Genomic DNA, 22,975 nt, shown 5'->3' on the forward strand with positions numbered 1-22,975 from the left:
GTTCAGCCTTCCCGGCTTCTCCTACACCATGTCTTGGCCTCCCACGGTCGGGATCCCAGGGCGATGGGTGTACTTTACCTAGTGAGATCTGATTTCTATTGTTCCAGCCATTATTAGACTTGATTTTTGCCATCGACACCCTTGGCCGGCCAGCCGTACCCTTAACTTTGTCCAGAGACTTTTCCTTAGATTGGTCGTTGTTAGTGGACCCAGAGCTTTCATTTATCTACTTTCTTATTGTAATCAGACCTATATTTCTTGCTTCCCATGTTTATAGATTGCTATCTTTTGGCGTGAATTATTATTGCAAATCATGCTTGGACCGATTTAATTTCGCCGATAAATTTTCTTAAAGGTTAACTCGAAACTGAAACCCTAATTCAAATTGATTAATTTTCCGCACGTTCAAATCTGAATTTGGGACTGGTTTATGATGCTTTAACTTGGAGGATAATTCATTAAGCTACTGAGGTTCTCCACAATAACCCGTGAAACCCCAGGTTTGCATCAATTTGGTATCAGAGCCTATGGTTTGCATTATTTGGTATCATAGCAAGTGTAGGTATTAGGTTAGCCCGTCTAGTGCACACCAAGTGTTCGATTAAATTCTTGTTAGAGTCTAGATTAGTCAATCTTTTTCTAGGTCGTTAAGTGTCAGTTTCTTAGCATTCTGTTGCTTTATTTCAGTTTAGGTATCTTAATATATTTCTAGAGTTCGTAGGGTTGTCCTACATGTCGAGTTATCTACTTTTAACTATGGCTTATAAGGTCAATACTCCACATCATGGGCAAAGATGAGCCCAACTCCGAGGGAGGAACAACGCACTCAAACTACGTTGGATCAGCACTCAGATATGATAGCTAAAATTTAAGTAACCTTGAGTCACATTAACAAACATCTTGGGCTTAAGGCTCCCAAGGATGCTATGACAACTAAGAATGCACGCCGAGACACCCGGTCTATCCATCTGCGCAAGGTAAGATGAGATGCCTAGTCTATCCACATGTGAAAGGTAAGACGAGGCGAAAGGACACTGACAGAGACCATTCTACCTCAACTAACATAGGCCACATGCCTAATCTTGTGAACCCCACTCTTCCTCCTAAAAGTACGCTGACAACTTGCAGGTGAGATGAGTACGGGGCGTGGACTTCTACGACCTGAACTACAAAATACCACCTTCAAATACTACACAAGTGGTGAACCGGGTCACAGGTCATCAGATTACGGAGTAGGAAATTTAATCCTCTGATCAATTTAGCAAAACCAGCAGATGATGAGGATCGAAGTGCCCTTGAAGGAGAAAATGGGCCAGATGATAATAGTGCTTCACATGAGACAACTAACGAGCAATCCCGTGAGGGTGAGTATGATAAAATCGTATTTGATGGGAATCGAGTGAGGACAGTTGTTTGGCCTGGTCAAGTGTAAGCCAGTCCATTAAAAGTCAAACTCCAAATATTGTCTAATATTCCCCTATCAACAGAACTACTAAGAGATGTGGGTTCATCATTGTTATCGTTGATGGGTTCTTAGATGTCTGTCGTTTTATGTCAATTTGTGTAGCTAGTTCATCTGATATGTCCCTTTTTTGAGAATTTTATGGAGCATAATGGGGACTACAGTTCAGTTCAGTAGCGCTTACCATCTCCTAGCGGGAAGACGGATGTGGTCAATCACGGATTAGGGGTTTTATTGAGATATTTAGCGGGCGAGAGACCTCATCAATTGGACATGATTCTGCTTCAAGCACAATTTGCTAATAACAGTTCCGTCAATTAATTCCATAGTACGTCCCCTTTTGAGACCAGTTACAGCTTTTACCTTCCCCTCCTTTTCGATTGTACCCCTTTATCTTACCCCAATCAGTGTCGCATTGAGATCAAGAATCATCTTTATCACATTGAGGAGGTACTACAAGAGGTGTTGTGGAGCGGCTGCGCTCTAGCCACAATAAGTATCAAGCAGATGCAACCTCGCACCATACAGGCCAAAAATCTAGCATGGAGACTCTGACGACGATACTGCTTCGACCCATTCATTATGCTACAGCATATATTCATCCAACACACTTTGGAGATTTCTATCGAGACCTTCATCACTTCATTTGATGGAGATTACTTCTTCAGCATCTCGATGACGAGAACCCACTGAATGTTTCGTTGGCAATACCTAGTTTGTTGGCGAGGGAGATTAGCGTGGTTCGATGCAATATTGATGCGACGTTTTCACGAGGCCCCCAGCACATAGCAGATTTAACTCGACGAAGTCGAGCTCTTCTAGCCTGGAAAGAACTGGTTGAAGAGTGTTAAAGGGTAGTTTAGGCATTACATGTATTAGGAGGGGTATTGTAGTCTTTGTACCATGGTGCCCTACTTAGGGCCTATATATTACATCATATTCATGGGAGGACTCCTTAGTGGAGACTCTCCATCCTCTCCATTCCTCTTCTTCTTCATCTCTTACCTTATCTCCATTTCTAACAGGGTATCAGAGCTCCAAATATGATCCTTTTCTCAACAAGGAAAGAAGGAAAGAAGGACTCTCTCTCTCTCTCTCTCTCTCTCTCTCTCTCTCTCTCTCTCTCTCTCTCTCTCTCTCTCTCTCTCTCTCTCTCGTTTTTCGCTCATCCCCTGTCCAGCCACCCTAATCTTTCTCACACCCCCTCATTTCTCTCCATATATCTCTCTCCCTCGTATCTCGCCGTAATTCTCTCCCTCTTTCCGCAAACCCCACGCTTTCTAAAATCTCTCGAAAATCTCTCTCTTTCTAGCCGTAAACACCCTCTCCAACAACCCTCTTGGGCGCAAACCCTATCCTTTTCCCAACCCTCGTTGCAACCCAACCCAACCCTACCAGTACGCACTGCGTATTCAAACCAAAACTCAAAAAAAAAAAAAAAAAAATGTGCATTGCGTAACCCTCACCCATACACATTGTGTAATCGCCCCCACCCTCCCACTGTAACAGTATCCCTTCCCCATCTCCTTCACCACATGAATCCTCCAACCTTGTGCACACACCCCCAACCCCAAATCCCCATTGTAAATCTATCCACTCTCACATTCCCAAATACCCTACTCTCTGACCCTTTTCCATCCATATCTCCATCCAAAACCCCAAATCCACTCACCTCAACCCCAAATCCCTTATTCCTCCATACTTTCTCACCCATAGTTACCGGATTCACCATCCGCCCTCCGATCCGCGATCCGGGGTCGCACGATCCGAAACGTGGTTCACTAACGACCCGGATTGCCAAAAATGACGAACCTCGGCGACCCGCGAGAGAGAAAGAGAGAGAGATGCATATAGACTAGAAGAGAGATGAAGAGAGCTACAAATGTTATATATTTTGGGTTGAATTGGAACTAGAGCTTTATTTTGAAAAAAATATGTGGGCATATATGAGGTTTTTTTATTTTTTTAATAAATGGATGTAGTACGGACTATGGAAGGATATTCATATATTCCAACGGGAACTTTCTTTTTGAAAAAATATGTATGACATACACGAGGTTTTTATATTTTGTGTATTAAATGTGCGTAGTGTGTACTATGGAATGACATTCTTGTAAAAATATATGAAATTATATATCTATATATATATATATATATATATATATGTATGTATTCCCTCATCGTACCGCGTACCGGACTACAATCGTACCCCGTACCCGTTCCCGTGTTCCCGTACCGCGTACTGGAACGAACCGCGTTCCAGGTAACCTTGTTCTCACCACCATCCCATTTGAGGAAGAAACATTCTTCCCAAATTCCTTTTTGGCATCCCAAAACCCTGAATCTCCATCCCAAACCCCAAATCCCGAACCCTAAATCCCTAAACCCTAGCCCCTTCTTGTGAGTCCCTAAATCTCAACCCATTTTGTAAATACCATTTCTAAATCCATCCATCTTCCAAACCAAAAAAAAAACACAAAGAAAAAGATCCCTTCTTTGAATATTTTTTACTTTCTTTTTTCATTCCATAGCTTCCTTTTCCTGTTCCTTTCTTATTCTTTTTGTTCTACATCCATAAAGCTCTTTCTTCCTCAATCTTATTCCATTGTCGGGGTCTTTCAAGTTTCCATAACCCCTTTTTTATGGTTTAAATCTCTTCTTTCTTTCTTTTTTGAGTCTCATCCCCCTTTCTACTCCATCCTAACCTTTGTTTTCTTTTTTCTATATCCATTGTCTTCTATGGCATTTGTCTTGATCTCAAAGGTGCACATCAATTGTTTGATGAAATGTCTAAGACGGATGGTGTGCCTTAAAATTCTTTTTTTCGTTGCAAATTGAAGGCCTTCGGCCTCAAATTGAGGGTGAGTGTTTTAAGCCTCATGTAGTTCCATGGGTGGACTGTTGAGTTGTTGTCGTCTCCTGCATGATGTAGTTTCGACTTCCGTGTTGGTTTGGTTACCTTTATTATTGCTCTTTTGTTCGTGGTTGTTCTTCTTCTTCTGTCTTGTTGTCTTCTCTAGTTGATGTTGTTCACCACTGTTTGTTATTGGTTCGCATTTTTAGTTGCTTCTTCGCATTGTTCGTTCTTAGCATTGTTAGTTATTCCTTCTGCATGTTGATTCTGCTTCTACACGTGTGTAGTTGCTTTGCGTAATTTTACGCATTCATCGTGGCTTGCGTTGCAATCCACTTGTCATTGTCTCCGGCTATATGCCCAGTCGTTAGCATTGGTTTTGGCCTTGTTTCTCCAGACAACGTGGTGTCCCCCATCGTTGGTTAGTTATCTCTCCAAGCGACTTGTTGTCCACCCTCGTTGGTTGGTTGTCTCCGTCTATATGCCCGGTCATTAGCGTTGCTTTCGGCCTTGTAGCTCCAGGCGACGTGATATCCCCCGTCATTCGTTGGTTGTTCTCTCCAGGCGACGTGGTGTCCCTCATCGTTGGTTGGTTGTCTCTCGAGGCGACGTGGTGCCCCCCGCCGTTGGTTGGTTATCTTCACAGGCGACTTGTTGTCCGCCGTCATTGGTTGTTCTCTCCAGGCGACGTGGTTTCCCCCACCGTTGGTTGGTTGTTCTCTCCAGGCGACGTTGTTTCCCCGTCGTTAGTTGGTTGTCTCTCGAGGCGACGTGGTGTCCCCCGCCATTGGTTGGTTATCTTCACAGGCGACGTGCTATCCGCCGCCATTGTTTGGTGTTCTCTCCAAGCGACGTGGTGTCACCCTTTGTTGGTTGGTTGTCTCTCCAGGCAACATGGTGTCCCTCGTTGTTAGTTGGTTGTATCTCCAGACAACATTGTGTCCCCCGTCGTTGGTTGGTTATCTTCTTAGACGACGTGCTATCCACCGTCGTTGGTTGTTATTCTCTCCAGGCGACATGATGTCCGACGTCGATGGTTGGTTCTGATCACCTTTCTGGTCGTTGGAGTTCTTCTTCTATTGGCGGTGTGCTGCTCAACTGAGGTCTATGCTTGTGGTGCTTCGTCGTTGCTCGTGTGCGCGTCTTTGGTGTGCTTATTTTGTTCGACAGATCGTTGTTGTTTCCATGCCGAGGTGCCTTCGTTCGATCCTTACTGGTCTGCAGATTTACTAACCATGCTCTGATTCAAGGGAAGGCTATGTGATGATCGCTCTCACTATCATGCTGATTCAAGGGGAGCAATTCTTTTCTGATGGCCATTGATCTCGTTGTTGAACTCACTGTGGATGTTGCTATTTTTTGTTATGTTTTTCATTATGTATTCACCCCACCAACTAGAGGGGAAGTGTTGTACCAAGCTGGCTGTGTATGAGATTATTATATTTTTTGTTGTATGGGTATTTTGGTCATTTGTTGTAGTTTTCTTTGTAACAAGCTCATCTTGAGAGGGAGTGTTGAAGAATGTTAAAGGGTAGTTTAGGTATTACATGTATTACGAGGGGTATTGTAGTCGTAATACCATGTTGCCCTACTTAGGGCCTATATATACATCATATTCATGGGATGACTCCCTAGTGGAGACTCTCCATTCCTCTTCTTCTTCCTCTCTTACCTTATCCCCATTTCTAAATGAACTAATGTGATTCGGCCTCGTCTTCCACCACATATACAGACTCTTCATTTAGTTAACTAATTATTTTATTTTAGGACTTTATATTTCAACAAATTATTATTCTAGGGCCTAGATGTGCGGGATGTCCACATCATCTAGGGCCCACGCCACTCACTATCACCTCACCACTACCCATAACTTCCCTTGACCATTGTCAAAGAACCATTTACTCCAAAACCTTAAGCTTTTGGAGAAGGCATTAATTAATTTTTTATACTTTAACAATCCCCCTCACGTGTGGCCCCTCTTTCTTTGGGTTGGCCTACACGTCGCACATGTGACCCACTTTTGGGTCAACCATTGCATGTGGATTTTTCGACATCAAAGAGGTTTGAACCATGGTTTTAAATTTCGGCCGGCCGAAATTTTTAAGTTTCGGCACAAACCGAAACGAAATTCACATGAAGTCGTTTCTTTACTAGATTTCGCTATAATTTTACCAAAATTTCACCCAAATTTCAAAATAACGCCGAAATGTCACCGAAATTTTGGTTGAAATTTCATTTTTTGACTTTTTTACAAAATCCCCACTGAAATTTTGAAAATGTACACCGAAATGTTATAATTTCCACCGAAATTTATGAAATCTCAACCGAAATAGCCAAAATTTCAGTCGAAATCACCGAAATTTTAGACATTTTGGTTGAAATTAAAAAAATAAACGAAATCATAAACAAATTTTTACATGATTTCGGCCGAAATTTCGGCCCGAAACCGAAACATTTCAGTTTCGGTGGTGGCCGAAACCGACACCGAAACCGAAATTTAAATCCTTGGTTTGAACTCAGGACCTTTGCTGTGATACCATGTCAAAGAACCACTTACTCCAAAAGCTAAAGATGTTGGAGAAGGCGTTAATTAATCTTTTATACTTTAACAACCATGATTTCCATTTTTACCTTTAACCTACTTACGAGGTATCAAATCTTGTCCCAGGGTTTTTCGCTTTCGCTTCATGTCGGAGGGCTTTCCACATTAAATCTTCTATTCTTGTTTGTGCTTGGTGGATTGCTATTGTGTGCTTTGTAGTATCTTTTTCTTGGCTAGTTTCTTGATTCACAAATGAAAGGGGAAAGTTTATCCGTTGCGGTCCATCCGTGTCTTCCCAGCAACTAGAATCAGAGCTTTTGGTTGGGGGTTTTATTGTCTGTGGATCAAAGATAGAGGCAAGTGCCACATCGAGGAAACAACTCAGCTCAACTAAGCCTTTGTCCCAGACCACTTGGGGTAGGCTCTATCGAGGATGATTAGCCTAAACAGAGGAAATTGGTTAATCTGAAAAGCCAAGATGGAAGACCTGCTCAATTCAAGAGACCTCTATTTGCCGATTGAGGGGTAGAGAAGAAGCAAAAATCCCTAACCATTGATGACTGGAAGAAGTTTGATCAGAAAGCAATTGCTTGTATCCAACAATGGTTGGATGATGTTGTGTTCCACCATGTAGTGACAAAAACTAGTGCAAGTTCCCTATGGAAGAAATTGCATGACCTATATAAGAGAAAGACGTTGGCAATAAGGTGTTCTTGATCAAAAAGCTTGTTTTTTTATCAAAAAGCTTGTAAATTAGAAGTTCAAGGAGAATGGGTCAGTTGGAGAGCACCTGAATGAGATGCAGAGCATTGTGAATCAGCTAGTAACTATGAAGATGGTGCTCGAGGATAAGCTACAAGCACTGCTACTGCTGAGCCCATTGCCTGATAGTTGGGAGACTCTTGTCATATACCCGTATCCCTCAGCAACTCGACGTCCGATGGTATTATTACCATGAGCCAAGTTACAAGTAGTTTGTGAAGTAAAGATGTTAGAAGGTCTTCAAATTCCTCACACTCTCAGGCATTAGTCACTAAAGAATGGGGGAGATCAAAGAACAGAGGAAATTACGGCCGAAGCAAAGAAAGAGGAAGATCTAAGTCAAAAAGTAGATTGAACTGTTCTTATTGCAAGGAGCTCGGACACATGAAGAGGGATTGTCGGAAGTTTAATAGCGAGCAAAATTAAGGAAAAAGTGGCCAATGGAGTAGAGAAGCTCAAGAAACCACGACAGTGGCATCGATTGAAGTTGTGATCTTCTCGATATGTGGTGTAGGCTGCATTAATACAGAGTCTGATGGCTCAAATTGGGCGATTGACTCAGGAGCCTCATTCCATGCCACCTCATATAGAGATTTCTTTACCACATAAAAGTCGGGAGACTTTGGTTCGGCAAGGATTGGAAATGACGGTAAACCAAAGATTGTTGGCATTGGTGATGTTGATATTACCACCAATGTTGGTTGCAAGCTAATACTCAAAATGTGAGTCATGTTCCAGACCTCAGATTGGCAATGGACTGTGGAAGTTGAGGAAGGGCTCTCTTATTGTGACAAGAGACCAGAAATGTTGCTCCCTCTACAAGAGGGAAGGCCAGTTATCCAAGGGCGAGATAAGCATAGCACTCGAAGGATCTCAACCAGACTTATGGCATCGACGACACGGTCACATGAATGAGAAAGGTTTGGAGATCTTGGTGAAGAAGAATTCCATTCTAAATCTCAAAGGTGCGTCCTTAACCCTTTGTTAGCATTGTTTAGAATGAAAACATCACAGGTCTCACATTCTAAAGCTAACCGCGATACAAAAATCGTTGATTTAGTTTATTCTAATGTATGTGGCCCTATGACTATGAAAACTCTTGATGGCATATTATATTTTGTCTCTTTTATTGATGATACATCTAGGAAAGTTTGGTATTTTTCCATGAAGAGCAAAGACGAAGTGTTCAAAATCTTTCAAATATTTCATGTGATGGTTGAAAAGCATACATCGAAGGTGTTGAAATGTCTGCTCGAACAATGGTGGAGAGCACACCTCAAGGAGGTTCAAGGATTATTTTGCAAAGCATGGCATCAAGCATGAGAAGATCAATCCTTTCACAAAGCATAATGGAGTTGGAGAAAAGATGAACCGCACAATAGTGGAAAGGATTTGAAGCATGTTTTCATCGGTCCAGCAGAAAAGATGAACCGCACAATAGTGGAAAGGATTTGAAGCATGCTTTCATCGGTCCGACTACCCAAGGAGTTTTAGGGTGAAGCTATGGGCAAGGCGTGCTATTTGATAAATGGATCTCCTTCAACGACATTGGAAGGAGAGGTGCCGAAAGAGTGTGGACCGACAAAGATGTTTCCTCATCACAATGAAGAGGGTTTAGATGCAAGGCCTTAGGCACGTACTTAAGGAGCATCGAAACAACCTTGGTGACAACGTAATCTAATGTGTATTTCTGGGTTATGGTGATGATGGATTCGGGTGCAGATTGTGGGATCCAAAGGCCAAAAAGTTGCATAGAAGCCGCAATGTGGTTTTTCACGAAGATCAGACCATTCTGATTTTGGAAAGAAGAAATACCAAAAGATCTTGCAGATGAGCTGTCGGAAGCTCAAGCCCCTTACCCACATATGATGATGAGAAACAAGCTAAAGATGATGAAGATTAAGCTTGGTGTAGTGAGGCCCCTCAAATATATGAAGATGATGTGCATGAGGATGTGCACACTGATGCTGAGCATGAGGAGCAACCCTCTCAAGAAGAAAGAACCATCTATGTTAAAAGATCAAAAAGACAAAGGAAGGTCTCAAGAAGATACCCATCATGAGAGTAGATTACGCTCGAAGGTTTCAAAGAAACTATGAGACATGAGCATAAGAAAAGCTAATTCCTTGCATAAAAACAAGACCTATGAGTTGATTGAGTTGCCAAAGGGTCGAAAAGCTCTGAAGAACAAGTGGTTGTTCAAAGTAAAGAATGAATATGACAAGAAGAATATGAGGTATAAAGCAAGGCTAACTGTGAAAGGATTCGGGCATAAAGGGATGTTGACATTGATGAGATCTCTTCTCTTGTGGTGAAGTTATCCTCTATTCGGACTATCTTACGTCTAGCTGCTAGCCTAGACTTTGAGGTTGAACAACTAGATGTCAATACAACTTTCTTGCAAGGAGACTTGTTTACTTTTACACGGGGCGTCATCTCATGATAATCGAAGTCGTAGAAGTGTAATGCACTTTTGACTATAGAGGCAAAGTACATTATTGTCATAGAAACTTGTAAGAAGCTGTTACGGCTAAAGCATTTTCTTATGGAGTTAGGTTTGGATCCGAGGAAATAAGTAATTAGATGTGACAATCAGAGTGCTATTGATTTGAGCAAGAACGTCACTTAGGACCAAGCACATTAATGTGGGGTACCATTGGATTCAATACATTTTAGAACATGGGTTGATAGAGATCAACAAGATTCACACCGATCGAAATCAATCATACATGATGAAAAGGAAAAACATGATCAATGCAAAGCTTTGGCAGGCATGGGTGTCATACGAGCATCTAGTTCAGAGATGCTCCTTCATGGCGCTGGAGGAAGAAATTATTGTGGGGCACATCCCTATGATGTTAGCCCCATGCCCACACAATTCTCCTAAAGGAAAAGGGGGAGAGAAGTGGGTGGGTAGTGTGTCGAGTGAATAGGAAAAAACAAGAAACGGAGAGGAGTGAGGAGAGAGGAGAAAAGAAAAATAAGAATTTTGTTCTGTGGTCTTCTAGGGTATTGCTTTGGGGCAAAAACGGATTTGGAAACCCTAATACCATTGGAGATTAAAGTTTATGCAAAAGGGCAAGAAAGAATAGGGAAGAGGAAGCCAAAACCTAGGGTTTTAAAGGTGCTCTTAGAGAAGAAGAAGATCACTCATGCAGGGGCTTTAGAAGTGGAAAAGAGTTCTCTTACAAGGGGTTAAACACTTACTTCTCCAAGATATTATTGTTATTCTTCCATTCTTACTGTAAGCCTCAAGTTTTGGGAAAATTGAGAAGCCATAACCTAAGGTTTTAAAGGTGATCTTGGAGAAGAAGAAGATCTCTCATGCACGGGTTTTAAAGGTGGAAAGAGTTCTCTTACAAGGGGTTTGTGAGGTAAACTCGTATTTCCTCCAAGATAATATTGTTAATCTCTTCTTATTGGAAGCGTCAAGTGTTGGGAAAAAATGAGAAAAAGACATTGTATCCCCCTTATACTTTAGTGGATTTCTCTAAGAATTTGTCTCAAGACTTTTCCCTTCGCGTTAGATCTTGTGTTCTTGTTTATGCTTAGTGGATTGCTATTCTGTGCTTTGTAGTTTTATTTCTTGGCTAGTTTCTTGATTCACATATAGAAGGGGAAAGTTTATCTGTTGCGGTCCATCTGTGTCTCCCCAACAATCATTCCTTTTTTCAGACACCAACCCTACTCTAAGACCACTCATGTAACGAGTCCTATTTCAAGTAAAACTCTAAATATACATAAGGTAGAATACCTAAAAAAATAAAATTCTAAGGAGTTATGTTCCAACTAAAATTTTGTAAATACATAGAACACGTATAAAAAAGTGTTGAGAAAATATGTCTGGCAAATCCAATCCGATCATTCACAAATAAACGGAAATGTAAAAATAAACACAAGCCACAAGATGAACACTGAGATTCTACGTGGTTCGGCAAAGCCTACATCCACGGGCATGAAACACGATCTTCCACTATGAGAAAACAATATCCAAGGCTTGCAATGGATTAAACCCAAAACCCACAACTTGCAACCCTTTCCTTGCTTCTCAACCCAAGACTGTAACCGAGAGTAACATGAAAGAAAACCCCAAGAGAAACCCCTAAGAAGAAAACCACTCTTTTCTTCTCTTCTCACTCCCTCTTTCTCTCCTCTCTCCTCTCACATTCTCACATGTCCAAGAGAAACACCTCTCTTGCTTTTTATATATCTTAAGTTCTCCAAAACCTAAAAGAAAGCAACTTTCCATTTTGCCTTTGCCTTCCCGCCCAAGCAACCCAAGTGGGTGGGAAATATGTAAACTTTCCCAACAATCTCCACCTTAGCTTATTTCCCATCCACTTGAAGATTTTTCCGTTGATGTCGCCACCTATTTGCCGTAACTGCAAACCACCGTTGGCCTTCCGAAGTACCAACTACATACCCCTCGAATAATCCTAGTTTTAACTCCTCCCGATTCAATCAACACGGCCAATGTGCATGTGTAGGCAAGGTTTTAAATTTTGGTTTCGGTGTCGGTTTCGGGCAGAAATTTCGGCCAAAATCATGTAAAAATATGATTATGATTTCGTTTTAATTTTAATTTCGACCGAAATGTCTAAAATTTCGGTGTAAATTTCAGTGATTTCAACGAAATTTTTGGCTATTTCGGTGAATATTTCATAAATTTCTGTGGGAATTATAACATTTCGGTGGACTTTTTAAAATTTTCGGTGGATCTATTTAAAATTTCGGTGGAAATTTGTAAAAAAATGCTAAAAACGGAATTTCGGTGAAATTTCGCCAAAATCTTGTAAAGAAACGACTTCATGTAAATTTTGTAACAGTCGCAGCCGAAACTGAAATATTTCGTTTCAGCCGAAATTTAAAACCATGTGTGTAGCTGCCAACCCGTTAACTCACCTTGTCAAACCCTAGAGAGGGATCTCGATCCATCCTTCCCAACACAGGAGTTATCACTTTCTCACCATCGTCTGCAACCTAAAAACCAGTCTATGTACCAGCTGCAAAAGAGACCCCACGTGTGCATACCAAGGAAGCAGGAATCTCTACTCATAGTGGGGAATCTCGATTCCCCGGAAATCGATTCGGAAACGAGAATCTCCTCGATTCCCCGATTTTTTGGAATCCCGTTTCGAAAATGTGGGAAACACGATTCCCACTCTATGGGAAATTCGATTCCCACTCTTTGAGAAACGTGTATCACACTCAATAGGAAGCGTGTTTCCTATCTAGCCTCCTTGTCTCTTGCTCTTCCTCTTCTCTTCCTCTTCTTAGTATTTACATGTAAAGTCATTTACGTACTTAAGATTTACATGTAAATAAGGGAATAACCCCATTTGAATCTATTAAAAATAGTTTAAAGACCCAAATCTAAAATGATAAAAAGTCAACTTTCCAATTCTAGTACAAAATTCGAAAAAAAAATGGGTCGAGTCAAAATCTTAACTTCCAAACGATGAGGTATTTTTCCAATTTTAAAAATTCATAAATTCTATCATGTCCAAACAATATTAAATCTCAAAAGTCTGGTGAACTAAATCTCATAATTTGGTTTCTAAATTTTTTTCTTGTCGGGCACTGGTCAACAGACTGGTAAACACATGCATTTCGGCTGACAGTGACTTTCCTTTAAGTAAATGTTGGATATTTTAATAAAAAGTATTTTTTAAATATTTGGTTCATATAATTATTTCTTTTATTATTTTAGTAATTTTTTATCTTTTAAAATTATTTAAATATTTAACTATTAAAAAAATTCTCCGACCCTTCACGCTTGCCGCTTCCCACCTTCCTTAGAGCCTTCGCTTCCCGCTCTGGCAACGTTGGTGCGTACACCATTATTCTGTATCCAACTAGCCATCGAGATCTTAGGAACATTAGTCACCGTGTCCCCGACCAGACGTTATAATCCACCATACTTCTCTCCTTTCATTAGAACCATACAGCTGCGTGTGATTTTCATGGCTCCACCTGCAGCGAAATACCTGGTGCAACCCTTGGAGTCCAACGGGCCAAGAGACACCAGATTCTTTCACATCATTGGGACATACGCCAGACCACCTAAAGTACGAACCACTCCATCAAACATCTTGATCTTCACCGTCCCAAGTCCCGTAAAGTCACAAATAGACCCGTGATCCAAGGACACAACACCTGCCCCAGTCTCCTAGAACGTATCAAAATATTCTCTCGTGGAGCATACATGAACAGAGCAACCTAAATCTAAAATCCACTCATCATGAGAAATGTGATAACCTGAGGAGACTGTGAGAACGTCTTCAACCTCGTCGCTCTGCTCATTCGTTACCGCCACCATAGTATTCATAGCACCATTGTCATCCTAGGGCAGCTCGCTTCAGACATTCCTGTTTGATCTGCACTTATTCCTCCTTGCAACAGTAACATTGCACGCCCTTTCTGCTCACTCTGAATCTTGACCTGCCTTTTCATGATTCCCTGCCAGACGACCTTCCTCTTTGATTACCGCCATTAATAACCAACCCATGATCTTGACTCTCATCAAAAACATGCTTCTTCCGCATCTCATTTGATAAGAGCGACATCATGACTTCCTCCAATTTGACCATATCCTTACCATACAATAAAGTGGTCACCAGGTTGTCATACGAATCAGGAAGAGAAGTAAGAAGGAAAAGGGCCTTGCCTTCTTCCTTCAACTTTTCATCAACCTTGTGGAGTTGATCCACAAGCCTGTTGAACATCGTAATGTGTTCAAGAAGATCTCTGCCTTCATGCACCTTCAGCCCGTACAATTTCCGCTTCAGATACAATCGGTTAGCCAAGCTTTTCGACATGTAAAGCTTTTCCAACCTCTCCCATAACTTAGCGTTGATTCTTCTTCCATAACGTTAAACACATCGTTATCAGCCAAACATAGTCGAATCGTGCTCAACGCCTTCGACTCAATGTCTTCCCACTCGGTATCCGTCATTTTCTCCGGCTTCCCATCCTTTTCCTTCAACGAATTAGCAAGGCCCTATCGAACTAGGATGTCCTTCACCCTCATCCGCCATAGGGTGAAACTGGCCTTTCCATCAAACATGTCGATATCGAATTGCGTAGAACTAGATTTTGCCGGTGTAGCGCTCCACCTCGGACGAGAATCTTTCTTGGACAATCTTTCTACTCCCAAAGATTGCTCTAACCACGATCCAACCACAACACCCATGATCACTCCACCCGGCCTCGACGATTGCCCCAACCACAGCTCTAATACAGCTTGTTCAGAAAATCTGTAGGACAAATCTGATCTGATCGTGCACAAATAAACGGAAAAGAAAAATAAACACAAGCCACAAGATAAACACCGAGATTTTACATGGTTCAGCCAAGCCTACATCCACGGGCGAGAAACACGATCTTCCACTATGAGAAAACAATATACAAGGATTACAATGGATTAAATCCAAAACCTACAACCTGCAACCCTTTCCTTGTTTCTCAACCCAAGATCGTAGCTCATAGTAACCTGAAAGAAAACCCCAAAAGAAAACACAAGAGAAGAAAAACCACTCTTCTCTCTTCTCTTCTCTCTTCTCTATTTCTCCTCTTTTCTTCTCTCCTCTCTCCCCTCAAGTTCTCACACGTCCAAGAGAAACACCTCCCTTGCTTTTAATGTATCTTAGGTTTTCCCAAACCTAAAAGAAAGAAACTTTCTATTTTGACTTTGCCTTCCCCATGCAAGCAAACCAAGTGGATGTGAACTAAGGCAACTTTCACAACAAAAAGAAAAAGGAAAATTCCATCCAACGACAGAAGGGATAAAAGGGAAAGAGAATAATTAAAACCTTACACCAAGAACATCATATGAAGACCTAAAACAAGAAAATCAACTCAAACTTATGTTAGTTTCTAACACATCCAACAAATCTCCAAAATTCAACGAAAAATAAAGACAATAAAAGAAAATTGTCATGGCAAAAGAAGAGCTCGAAATCTAGAGGAGATAGCAAAATTTTGCGTAATTTCCATTAAATTGAAACCCTAGAATAGGAAAAAGAAGCACGGCACAATGTGGAGAAAAGAGAAAAGAATTTACAAGGACGATTCTCAATAATATCCTTTACACCCCCTTCTGTAGATATACACCGACTTACTGTAAAAGCGCTCATGTAAGGAGTCCTATTTCAAAAAGAGCATAGAATTTACAAGGACGATTCTCAGGAATATCTTTACACCCCCCTTCTGTAGATATACACCGACCTAACTGTAAAAGCGCTCATGTAAGGAGTCCTATTTCAAGTAAAATTCTATAAATATACGGCAGGTAGAACACCTAAAAAATTAAATTATGAGGAGTTCTATTCCAAGTAAAATTCTATAAATATACAGAACACTTAAAAAAGAAAAGAAAAAATTCCATCCAACCACAACACCCACGATCACTCCACTCGGCCACGTGAATCGCTCCAACCACAGCTCTGATACCACTTGTAGAGAAAATATGCCCGGTAAATCCAATCCAATCGTGCACAAATAAACGGAAAAGTAAAAAAAAAAAAAAAAAAACACAAGCCACAAGATGAACACCGAGATTCTACATGGTTCGGCAAAGCCTACATCTGCGGGCCAAAAACACAATCTTCCACTATGAGAAAATAATATACAAGGATTACAATGGATTAAATCCAAAACCCACAACCCGCGACCCTTTCCTTGCTTCTCAACCCAAGACCATAACCAAGAGTAACCTAAAAGAAAACCCCAAGAGAAAACCATAAGGGAAAACCCCGAGAAGAATAACCACTCTTCTCTCTTCTCTTCTCTCTTTCTCTTTTTTTTTCTCCTCTCTCCCCTCATGTTCTCACAAGTCCAAGAGAATCATCCCTCTTGCTTTTTATATATCTTAGGTTTTTCCAAACCTAAAAGAAAGCAACTTTCTATTTTGCCTTTGCCTTCCCACCCCAGCAACCACAGTGGGAAGGAAATAAGGCAACTTTCCAAGGACGAATCTCAGGCATATCTTTACACCCCCCTTCTGCAGATATACACTGACTTACTGTAAAAACCTTAATGAAAGGAGTCCTATCTCAAAAAGAGCAGAGAAATTAAGAGGACGATTCTCAAGAAAAAATTTCAAACCCCTCTTCTGCAGATATACACCGACCTTACTTTAAAACCGCTCCTGTAAGGAGTCCTATTTGAAGTAAAATTCTATAAATATAAGGAAGGTAGAACTCCTAAAAAAATGAAATTCTGAGGAGTCCTATTACAAGTAAAATTCTATAAATATAAAGAACAAGTAAAAAAAAGAAAAAAGAAAATTCCATCCAATGAAAGAAGAGAGAAAAGGAAAAAAGAACAATTAAACCCTAAACCAAGAACATGAAGACCTAAAACAAGAAAATTCACTCAAACTTGTGTGTTAGTTTCTAACACGTGAATCACCGACCAAAATTCAACGAAAATAAAGGAAAATGATCATGGAGAAAGAAGATCTCGAAACCTAGAGCAGAAGGTAAAAAATCGAATCATTTTCATTAATTTGAAACCCTAGGAATTGGAAAAAGAAGCACGGGATAATGTGGAGAAAAAAAGAGCAGAGAATTTACGAGGATGATTTTCAGGAAGATCTTTACACACCCCCTTTAGTTGATACGCAGAGCTCGTGGCCGAGATCGGCGAGTTGGTTTCCGAATTTAAATGGCGTGATGATATTTTGACCGCCCTGCAGTACTTGCACACAGCCCCTTCTTATAACGTGATTTGACGTAAAGTTGTGCAGTTTTCAAGTCAAATCACATTATACGGGGGATGTGCACGTAATACAAGGGGTGTAAAAATATCATCACCCTTTAAATGGTAGGGATATGGAAAAGAGGAAAGGTTTTTCAAAAACGGCCTTGTAGCAATTGATATTACGGAAGTGCCCTTCTTAATGGGAAAATAAAAGCACCGTGAGAACTGAGAAGCTCTTCAACATGGGCTCTCCGTCGAAATATTTTTTTATCATAGATAGATTTTTTTTTAAAAGCATAAAGCAGGGGGGTAAGATTGAAATTATGTGGCTTTAATGAGTGCCTTTGTTAAAAAGTATAAAAGAGGGGGTAGGATTGAAAATATGTGGGTTGAATGGTGTCTTTGTTAAAAAAAAGTCAAAAAAAGTGATGTGTAATTCTCATCGAATTTTCAAATAAATCAAAAAATTCTCTCATTTTCTCTTCTCCTATAATTTTCATAGGTTGATCCGAACCCTCCGATCTATAAAGGCTTATAGGTTGATCCAAACCATCCATGTCATGGAACACAACATCAATCGGTTGTGCCTATAAAATCATTTTCATAGGTTGATCGTAGCCCTCCAATCGATATAGGCTGATCCTAACCCTCCAATCGATAGAGGTTTCCATAATTGTTGTTCCTCTTCAGGTGCTCATAATCGGTCAATATTTTGCAAGTGTCCTGCATGAGTAATAGAAAGTAGTTCTTCCGTCATTGTCATATGTCTTCACCCGTTCTTAGTAGTTTTTCCCCGTAATTGTCATAGACAGGTACCCGTGTCAGTACTTTTCGTATGTAGATTACGATTTTACTCTCAAATAATTTCTCATAGAGTTATATGTTATGTAACGCCCCGGATTTTTTTGGAAATACTAACTCGGTGCGTAGAAGAATATTACATCATTTTTCTCAACAAAACTTTCATTATTCCCAAGATCTCAAATACGTTTAGAGGATTTACAGAAATTAGGTCTAACTTAGTACATCTTAATTCAAGACATAGTTGATACACATTTAAAACATATTTGTCCTTTAGAACAGTTCTGCATTCAACTCTAGCATTCCTCATCTTTCATCTATACTTCACCTGGGGGTTGGAACAATAAAACAAGGAAAAGGGGTGAGCTCAAATAGCCCAGTAGGGTATAAACAACAAGTGATGTAGAATTGTCAAGCTCATAAGAACATGATATCTTGCAGATAGGACATCTCACATTATAAACATGGAAAGAAAGAATAAGCACAACATGCTTTCCAGAGAAAACTTACAGAACTTGATATCAAGATATATAGACTTCATTAAGCATAGATGCTTTCATTCATAGCCATATCTAGGGCTGTTCACTATACGGTTATAACCGAAATAACCGACCGAACCGAATTCAGTCGGTTATTTCGGTTCGGTTAAATGGTAATTCGGTTCGGTTTCGGTTTCTATTACTAATAAATTTCGGTTTTCGGTTTCGGTGTCGGTTTTATTAAAATAATTCGGTTAGAACCGAAAAAACCGAATGGGGGAGGAATGCCGTATGCTATTTTATTTGTACCCATCTGTCCATTCCTATGCTCAATTATTTTTTAGTGAATTAAAAAATGCATCACTCATCATTGCCTTTCAACAGCTATTGACCACTTTTGACTAAAACCACATGGTTTCTTAAAACCATGGGCTGGTTTTCATTAAAACCAAGTAACCAACAGCTTTTTCTTTTGAGCAAAACCACATGGTTTCCTTCAAACCATGGGTTGTCAATTTCAAATTCGTATGGTCAAAAGACTCAAAACAGTGAAACACCCCATTTTCAGATTTTCTAGTTTTATTTGGGCATGAGGATGAGGTTTTCCACTTTTATTTTCGCCCAAACAAATCTTTTGAGTTCCTTCCGATGGCATCTCCTCCATGGCTCCACCTCCTCTTCCTTCTCCGGCGGGCAGTGGGACCTCCTCCTCTTCCTTCTCCGGTGGCATCTCCTCCATGGCTCCACCTCCTCTTCTTGGTGGGATCTCCTCCTCCTCCTCTTCTCCGGCTCCCGGTAGCACTCCAATTCCATAGGTTAATCCTAATCCTCCGATCTAAATGTAGAGGGTTGATCCTACCCTCTATAGATCAGAGGGTTAGGATCAACCTATGGAAATAATTCTTGGGGCACATCCTATTTAGGCTGTGGCCCATCTAATGGACGGCTTGGATCATCCTATGGTATGGGCCGTACGGTACTTTTTAATAAACTGAGGAAGAGAGGAGTGCCATTATAAAAAATAAAGCAATGTTGATAGCCTGAAATCTGAATGCCTGATACCTTTGTTACAAAGTCATAAACTTCACTTTTCGGTTTTTACCAAACTAACCGGAAAAACCGAAATATTTATTCGGTTTCGGTTATTTCGGTTGGAAGCAAATTCGGTTTCGGTTTCGGTTCCCATTTTTAACTAACCGAATTAGGGTCGGTTATTTCGGTTCGGTCTATTCGGTTCGGTTAAAACCGAATGGACACCCCTAGCCATATCTCGGCTCATTCATAGTCATACCTCGGCTCATAATCCTCTAGATTTACACTCTCTAGAGTCGTCATTACTCACGTGCACATGGAGGACTATAACGCGTCCACCGTAGCCATACCTCGGCTCATAATCCTCTAGATTTACACTCTCTAGAGTCGTCTTTACCCACGTGCATATGGAGGACTATAACGCGTCCATCCGTCATCATATCATAACTCAGTCCATATTCAGAATTAGGGTATCACAAGATAAACCCTAAACATAAACATATCTCATTGAAACAAGTTTCGGGGATTCAAGTAAAATCATTTATCTGAAAGGAATGGGGTCTGAAAGAAAGGATCCCCCTTGGATTCACATCAGTTGTGGATCTCAAAAGGATAGAAACTCTTATGGCAATAGAAAATCATTTCATCCAGTATAGCAAAAGAGAATCAATGGAAGAAAAACCCTTACATATAGCAAAAGAGAATCAAAGGAAGAAAAACCCTTACATAAAAGAGAATCAATGGATAAGAAACCCCTGAAACCCTTACATAAAAGAGAATCAATGGATAAGAAACCCTTGAAACCCTTACTTATAGTTTTCCGGTCACAGGTTTGTTTGAGCTTACACCTTGGAGTGGATAACCTGTAAATATATTCTAATTTGTATCAAATTCATGTTTTAAGATCATGGGCCCAGCATGCACTATTCATATGGACCCCACATGTTACTATTCATGTGTACCCACATGTTACTATTTTACGGTTACTATGCTAGCATTTCACCGTTCAATTTAAGATGATAAAGTTTACTTTACGGTTACTATGCGAGCATTTCACCGTATAAGTAATATAGGTGGTAGAACCAACCATTGCTTTATCTTAATATAGGTGGTAGAACCAACCATATCTATATGAAAGACTTAAGATGATAAAACTTGCATAATCTATAGCGAGTTATCGCCTCTTATGCATGCTTTATCCTAAATAAATAAGATTGGTATTTCCAATCATAAATGACTTACCTTTGTAGTGGATTTCCTTTTCCTTCTCCTTTCTCTCTTTTTCCTTCTCTTTCTTTACTTTTTTTCTTCTCTTCTTTATCTTTTTCCCTCTCTCCCTTACTCTTTCTTCACTCTTTTCTCTTCTCTCTTTCTCTCCTTTATTTTTCTTCTTCTTCTCTTCCTTTATTTATAGGCATTTTTTTCAACAGTACTTTTGCATAGTAAATACTGTTTAATATTATTTAATTATTATTTTCGTCGGTGTGATTGACTAGTAACAGTATGATTAATATTAAATTTTCAAGAATAGTAACGGCTGCTGCTTGAATAGTAATAGGATGAAATTATTATTTTTGTGAATAGTAAAGGCTAGGATGATTAATATTATTTAATTATTATTTTCGTCGGTGAAAGCGATGATTAATATTAGTTAATTATTATTTTCGTCGTTTGACTAGTAACAGTAGTCGGTGGGCTTGACTTGTGATGGATCCGCTGGTGATAGGACCCGCTTGTGTGGGCCCGCTGATGTGGGACCTGTTGATGTGGGACCCTCTGATGTGGGACCCGCTTGTGTGGGACCCGCTTTTGGTGGGACCCGTGTGGGGTCCGCTGATGTGGGACCCACTTTTGGTAGGACCCGCTTGTGCATAGTAATCTTACATCGTGACTATTGTGAATAGTAATTATATATATATATATATATATATATTTTTACCGGTTCTTACATTCTACCCCCCTTAAAAAAAAATTCGTCCTCGAAATTTCTTGCTTGCCTTTCTCTGCGTGGCCTGCCACGTCCCCTCCTTGCCTCAGCCTCGATTGCCAAATTCTGTTCTTGATTCTCCGTCATCTTCATATCATAGGATCACATTAGTAATCTAAATTATAACTCATATTTATCACAGAAGTCATAAATAGCACATAAGTTCTATATTAACCAACGACTAACGGTATAGTTAACATATTCTAATCTTAACATTAAGATAGGGTAAATTCTAATCCTATCTTTTTGAATCCTAATTTTCAAAACCGACTAAACTTCGCTTTGATACCAAATGTAACGCCCCGGATTTTTTTGGAAATACCAACTCGGTGCGTAGAAGAATATTACATCATTTTTCTCAACAAAACTTTCATTATTCCCAAGATCTCAAATACGTTTAGAGGATTTACAGAAATTAGGTCTAACTTAGTACATCTTAATTCAAGACATAGTTGATACACATTTAAAACATATTTGTCCTTTAGAACAGTTCTGCATTCAACTCTAGCATTCCTCATCTTTCATCTATACTTCACCTGGGGGTTGGAACAATAAAACAAGGAAAAGGGGTGAGCTCAAATAGCCCAGTAGGGTATAAACAACAAGTGATGTACAATTGTCAACCTCACAAGAACATGATATCTTGCAGATAGGACATCTCACATTATAAACATGGAAAGAAAGAATAAGCACAACATGCTGTGGGACCCGATCCCGCGAGAGGGGCGGTGACGCGAGTCACCACGCACTATCTCTCGGTCTCTCGTACCCACGCGATTGGCGTGTGCCTTTTATTATTGATTTTAATTCGTCTTTTATGTGAACTTGGGATCACTAAGGCAATCCGAATTCCACACAAAAGAGACTGACAGAGTCGCCACCTAGATGTGGGATCTAGGACCCATAATTAACCAGAAATCTAGACTCGCTACCTGGTTACAAGAATGGAAGGTATGGGGAACTATCTGTAACGCCCCGGTTTTTCTTGAAAATACCAACTCGGTGCGTAGAAGAATATGACATCATCTTTCTCAAAAACTTTCATTATTCTCAAAAACTTTCATTATTCCCAAGATCTCAAATACGTTTAGAGGATTTACAGAAATTAGGTATAACTTATTACATCGTAATTCAAAACATAGTTGATACACATTTAAAACATAAATGTCTGTTAGAACAGTTCTGCATTCAACTCTAGCATTCCTCATCTTCCATCTATACTTCACCTGGGGTTTGGAACCATAAAACAAGGGAAAATGGGTGAGCTCAAATAGCCCAGTAGGATATAAACAACAAGTGATGTAGAATTGTCAAGCTCATAAGAACATGATATTTTGCAGATATGACATCTCAC

At 40.2% G+C, this 22,975-nt stretch overlaps 1 protein-coding gene across 1 annotated transcript in view; it reads right to left on the reverse strand.

The window, feature by feature from the left end:
- Positions 1–17,348, reverse strand: part of LOC143850325 (uncharacterized) — a 73,402-nt gene extending 56,054 nt beyond the window's left edge. Inside the window, exon 1 of the mRNA XM_077359583.1 lies at positions 17,227–17,348. The gene's annotated coding sequence lies outside the window, so the exon portion shown is untranslated. The remainder of the gene's footprint in view (positions 1–17,226) is intronic.
- Between the last annotated feature and the right edge of the window lie 5,627 nt (positions 17,349–22,975).

Source organism: Tasmannia lanceolata, unplaced genomic scaffold (genome assembly GCF_043159265.1).
Source record: "Tasmannia lanceolata isolate RefF3 unplaced genomic scaffold, GAP_Taslan_0.1 ptg000003l, whole genome shotgun sequence".
In the NCBI taxonomy this organism is placed as follows: domain Eukaryota; kingdom Viridiplantae; phylum Streptophyta; class Magnoliopsida; order Canellales; family Winteraceae; genus Tasmannia; species Tasmannia lanceolata.